Raw genomic sequence first — 6,189 nt, 5'->3', positions numbered from 1 at the left:
AAACGAGTGGCTTTTGCATTAATTTAAAAATTCTTAAAGTGTCAAGAAGATAGTTTTCTCCAATGCTCATTTACTTTCATGATTTATCAGAAAGTTTGAACATTTCTTGAGGCCATTTTGGGTTCATTGATTTCAGCTAGTTTGAGATTTTCTTTATTTAAACTAGTGGCTAGGGTTTTGAGTTTTTCCTTTGCCACTTTCTTGTTCTTGTTGAAAACCCTTAGATGCAAATGCAAAGAAGACATGAGCACAAGGCTAACTTGCTTAAGGGTTAGGGATGTGACTATTTGTAGTGCTTTTCAATTTCTGGGTCATTTAGCTCAAAAAAATCATACATGCATGAAAAATACCAAATGAAGCCAGAAATAGTTGAAAATTGATGATGTGGCTTTGAATGGTGCATTTTGAACACACAAAAGGTCTAGAGTTCAAATAATTCCAAAAAAAATAAAAGAATCACTGAAAAACAGTAAGTAGGAACAAAAAACTATATTCTTTAAAAAAATCAACTAATGGGCCACAACGGCGTGAATACGACTAGAAACCAAACTAGACAGTTGGGCCAGGATTTAGGCCCGCACAAGGCCCAACAACTAGTGATAGTTTAGGCCCAGAAGCCTGCATATGAGAGGAGCTCGATACAGTGTGCGCACAAACGCCTATAAACCACCAAACTTCTCGCTCGACAACCGAGGTGGGACTAAACATCTAACCGCACCGCGGCTGTGCCAGGCATAGGCCTTTCGAGTCGGTTTGTAGCACAAACCGGGGCCAGAAGCAGACTTTAGGGTCGGTTGGTGGCGCAAACCGGGACAAATGGCACCCTTTCGTCCCGGTTGTTTCCGCAAACCGGGAGTAAAGGTATCTTCTTCCCCGCCATTTGGTAACTGAAAATTGACCTTTAGTCCCGATTTGCTAAGTCAACCGGGACGAAAGGGTTGTATTGGTGCCGGTTCTGGACACCAACCGGGACAGAATGTTTTTGCATATAGGCGGGAGTTCTCAAAATTTCTCCCAAAACACTCCCATCGCTCACTGCCGCCCCCTGAGCCAGTCCACGTCGTCTCCCGCCCCGATCCAGTCCTCCTCGTCGTCACCGCCGTCCTCGAGCCCGTCGCCGTCACCCCGATCACGTCGTCGTCGCCGCCGTCCCTGAGTCAGTCCTCCTCGCCGCCGTCGACGCCCCGAGCACGTCGCCGTCTCCACCCCCGAGCTCGTCGCCATCGCCCCGAGCCTGTCGTCGTCGATGCCCCGAGCTCGTCGTCGTCGTCGCCCCGAGACCGTCGTCGTCACCGCCCTGAGCCCGTCGGCCCCGGTGAGCTCCTCCTCTGCTTGTCGCCGCCGCCCCTGCATATTATTGTTCATACAAATTCTGTTCATATATATATTATACTAGAGATGTATTCGAGATTAAAGTATAAAGCAGGATTCGTCGGTTCGACAAAAGTTCCCAATGGTGCAGCATCCAGACAGTGTCATCCGGCGCCATGGAGGCACATGCCAAAGTCCAGAAAAAATACATATAAACGACATTTTTAAACGACATTTTTGTAGGTGAAAGAGAAAAAGTTATCTATTCTAGTCATGTAGCACTAAACGGTTAATATAATAAAGATACAAAGTATCTATTTTAATGTAGCTCGCCAGATCGACCGGTGTTGTTTGATATCTGTATGTTGCCAGCTTTGAAATATTTGAGGTACCTGAGATTAACAAAATCTTAATATATAAAATTTCCTTATATTGATCCCTTCGAATTAAATTGAAAACACTCAGCTTAAGAGAGCCATGTGATATTCTTTCTTTTATTAGTAGGTATAGATAACGTACATTTATGAACTATTCAATATTTGAAAATGAAATATAAAAAGTTGTTGGGGGAGATAATGCTCGGTGATTATTTGCAGAAAGTATATATGGATCAAAGAGAAGAGTTGTTGGGGAAGATAATGGTGGGTGATTATTTGTCGTATCTCAACGACACCGATGGTCTGGAAGGAGAGGATGACGGCTCGGATGATCGAACAATGGTGGAGGAAGGACATGATCATGATGGCTCTGGTGATCGAAGGCCGGAGGAAGAAGGAGACCATGGTGACGGCTCCGGTGACCGAACGGAGGAGGGAGATGTTGAAAAGTCCGGCGAGGTATATATGTTAATTAAGCCCGAAGGTACGTACATATATTAATAATTCATTCTTTCTTCTTTTATAGCCCTCCGGATCGAGCCGAACTTCGGTAAAGAGACGAGTGATAAAAACATAGTATGGGGAAGGACGAAATGATGATTGTTGATGGAGAAGGGGATGCACGGGGGCATCGCCAACCTTAGACGCTTGAGTCTCCTTGAATATTTATTGGGGGTGCATGGGGGCATCCCCAAGCTTGAGCGCTTGACACTCCTGGATCTTCTTTCATCATCTTCCATCGCATACTTGAAAACTCCCTTCGTACGAAACTCATCATAAGTTGATTAGAGTGGTTAGTGCCCATAATGAAATAATGTATTCTCTACTCGAAATAAAGATTTTCAGGAAGAGATATTGTTTCTAAAGAATGCCAAAAGGTTTTTGGAAATAAAAAATCAAGCTTAATATTTGCAAAACAATGAAAACGCAAAAGAGGGCAGAATCTGGGAAAAAAGACCAGCACGTAGTAAATAATTTTTTCGGAGCACTTATGCAACTCAAATTAAAAAAATCAAAACATATGCCAATAATTAAATTATATAGAGCATACTGTCAAAAAATCATATCAAAAAGATGATCCGGTGATCGTTGGCGAATTTTTCCGTCAAGCAAACAAAATCTATTTCTGGACAGCATGTCACAACTTTTGAACTTTCTCGCAATCGGAGGCTAAAACATGGCACAATACGAAATAAAAAGGACAAGGAGAGGATTATACAGAGGTAAAAACTTCCAAGACTCAAAGAATACAAAAGAAACTGAAATAAAAAAACATGAAAACATAAGGAAAACGAAGTGGGTTGCCTCCCACAAGCGCTTTCCTTTAACGCCTTTTAGCTAGGCATGCAAAAAGGAGGGATGCCTTAGGCATCCCCAAGCTTTGATGATTGAATATTCTTGAATACTTCATTGAGGTGCACTTGGTAGTCCCCAAGATTGAACTTTTATCTTCTCATTCATCTAGTATCACCATCTCCAATGGATCTTAAATACTACATTCACATAAAACTTGACAAAAACTCATTAGTAGGGTTAGCACTCATTAAATAAAATTAACTCATGTTCAAGCATTGACAAGTTTCATAATATTTACTCAACATTAGCCACTGTATATACTAAGGAGTTCATGATTTCCTTGTCCATCAAAAATCTAATGAAACTAATAACACCAAGTATAATATTGAATAAACTAAGAAATCTGTCAAAACTGAACAGTCTAAAAACATGACACTCGACGAGATAGTTAGGTAGCTCAAATCGAAAAACTCAAAACTAATGAAAGAAAAATCATAATCTCAGGTTTATGCACAAAAAATTTCAGATCAAAATACTATTCTGAGATTTATCACAATTGTTTCAGTGAAGCACGGGAAATCTGTTTAAACAGAATAGTTAGTAAAGATCGAATTATTAGACCTATCTACGCACCTCAAATCAGAAAAGTCAAAACTAATGAAAGTAACTTAATAAACAGTAATTTACACTCAAGAAATTTCAGATCAAGATCATGTTCTGGTGATTTTTAAAATTTTCTACGGTGGAGCACGGAAATCTGTTTCTAGGCAGCAAAGTGGCAAACTTGCATCATAAACAAACTAGAAGTTATGTATACATTTTATTTTTATGGTACAAAAGAATATGTAAAATATATACACAATATATAGAAGTTTTTAACTGAAAATCTTCCATGGAAAGAATTGTTTTGGTTTCATAAGCATGAACACAAGTATTCAAGGTTGACGCCCACTTAACCATTACTCATCTTTCCAATAACTTTCCTTTTTGAAAACGTTTTTAGATAACAAGTACAACTAACTTTTTTTGTAATTCGCATTCCCTATCCAAATAAAGATAGAGAAAAACTTAAAATTGAAAGTAAAACTACTTAGAGACAAAGCAAACAAGTGCACACAAGAACATTCACCGCACGCTATTGCTCCCTGGCAACGGCGTCAGGAAAGGTCTTGATATCCCACAATTATAGGGGACCGTGTGTAGCCTTTTCGATAAGTAAGTGTCGAACCCAACGAGGAGTTAAAGGTGGGATTAATATTCTCTCAAGTTCTATCAACCATTGCACAACTCTACGCACACTAAGCGTTTTGCAATATCTAGGAGATAAAACTAGAGTGACAATACGGGTATCAGAGAAAGCTTTGCAAGATAATAAATACAAGAAAGTAAATTTTAGTGCTGAAGCGATAAAATATACTAAGTAACCATAAACTAACAGTACCATGAGTGCGGAAAAGTGGTGGTAATTGTGGTGGAATTGTCCATGATCAAATAGTCAAATGCAAGGTTGATATTCCTCTTTTATGTGGGAGGCAAAGCTAACAAGCTCTCACTATCCAATGATTGCAAGTACTTATGATTGGAACTCTAGCAAACATCCATAAATACTAGAATAGACATTAAGGTAAGAATACCCAACCATAGCATTAAGATCAAAAGGTCCTCTTTATCCCATATGCATTGATCACTAGATTGGGGCTCATGTTTCTGTCACTCAAGCAACCCACCCTCTAGCTTTCTCCACATACTACAAACCCTATGATGTGATCCATACATGCATAAACATATGATGGGCACCATAGGGATGTAAAAAATTCAATACATAGCTCAAACCATCCATGGAGATTCAACAATCAATCATATGACAAAAAGGAACTACACAAACATGACATAGATACAATAGATCATTTGCAAATAATTTATAACATAAAAAACCATGTTTACATAAGGGGTTACAGAGGTTTATGGAAGAGTGAACCCATGTAGCTATGGAGAAGATGATGATGAAGGTGGCATCATGGCGGAGAGGATGGAGAAGGGGTAGCACGTGAGGTGCAAGGCGGCGCCGGCGGCTGCGCAGGGGCTCCTCCTGCGTCGGCCGGCCATCATGGGGGAGCGCCGCCCCTTAGCCCCCTTCCTCCATGACTTCTTGGTTCTGTAGATGAGCCCTCTCCCATGGATATGAGGCCATGGGGGAGGCAAAATTCGTGGCTTTTCGTGGCTGCCCACAAATCAGGGTTTTCCTCTCCTTATATGAGCTGGGACGATCATCCTTGGCCCTCTGATTGATGCCCCTTTGGTCCAAGGGCTCTTGGGCACCTCTAGAACCTTCCTAGGACCCCTCTCAGCCCTAGTGAGGTCCCGAACTTGTGGCTTGGCCGAATCCATCAAATATGGTAAGAGTTGGACTCGATCATGTCACCGATTCCCGTAATCCCGTAATCAGATATTTGTCCACCAGTAAAACGGGCTTTCCTGAAGCGTCCAATCTCCAAATGGGTCGAATTTTATGTCTAGAATTATCAGCATAAAATTCCCCACACTTTTGGCTTCTCTGAGATGTCCGTTTGAGGCCATCGTCGACCCGTAACGTGGCAATATTTTAAAAGAGTTTTCACATAGATTTCATGAAAGTCCCAATTCGATTCCAACAAGATTTCCTCTTCTAGTTTTGATAGTTCCTACACATAAAAATGTAAAACAAGAACATTGTACACTTCTGCAACTATTAATAGGTTAGTCCAAATAAATCATAAAGTTAATATAAAGACAATTATCAAAAGCATAAAAGTAGCATGAAACCATCAAAATTATAGATGCCTTTTGGACGTATCAGTCCTCGACCCAATCATCGCGTCCCAGAAGCTCATCTGCCATTTCTCGCAGGTGCTAGTTAACAGTGGTAGCATCATCAACATCCTCTCACGCAACACTTTGTTCAAGCTGGGTCTCAAGGAAACCCATCTGCAGCTGACCCACACGGTCTTTCACGGCATCGTGTAGGGGAAGTCTTGCTCCCCCATCGGCAAGATGAGGCTGGACTTCCTCTTCGGCACCAAGAGCCACTTCCGCCGCGAGTCGGTTTGGTTCCCGGTGGTGGACATGAAAATACCCTACCACGCGCTTCTAGGCCGCCCGGCCCTAGCCAAGTTCATGGAGGTCCCCAACTATGCCTACCTCAAGACGAAGATGCCGAATACCAAGG

This window comes from Hordeum vulgare, chromosome 3H (assembly GCF_904849725.1).
Source record: "Hordeum vulgare subsp. vulgare chromosome 3H, MorexV3_pseudomolecules_assembly, whole genome shotgun sequence".
Classification (NCBI taxonomy): Eukaryota; Viridiplantae; Streptophyta; class Magnoliopsida; order Poales; family Poaceae; genus Hordeum; species Hordeum vulgare.
This window is presented reverse-complemented; position numbering follows the sequence as displayed.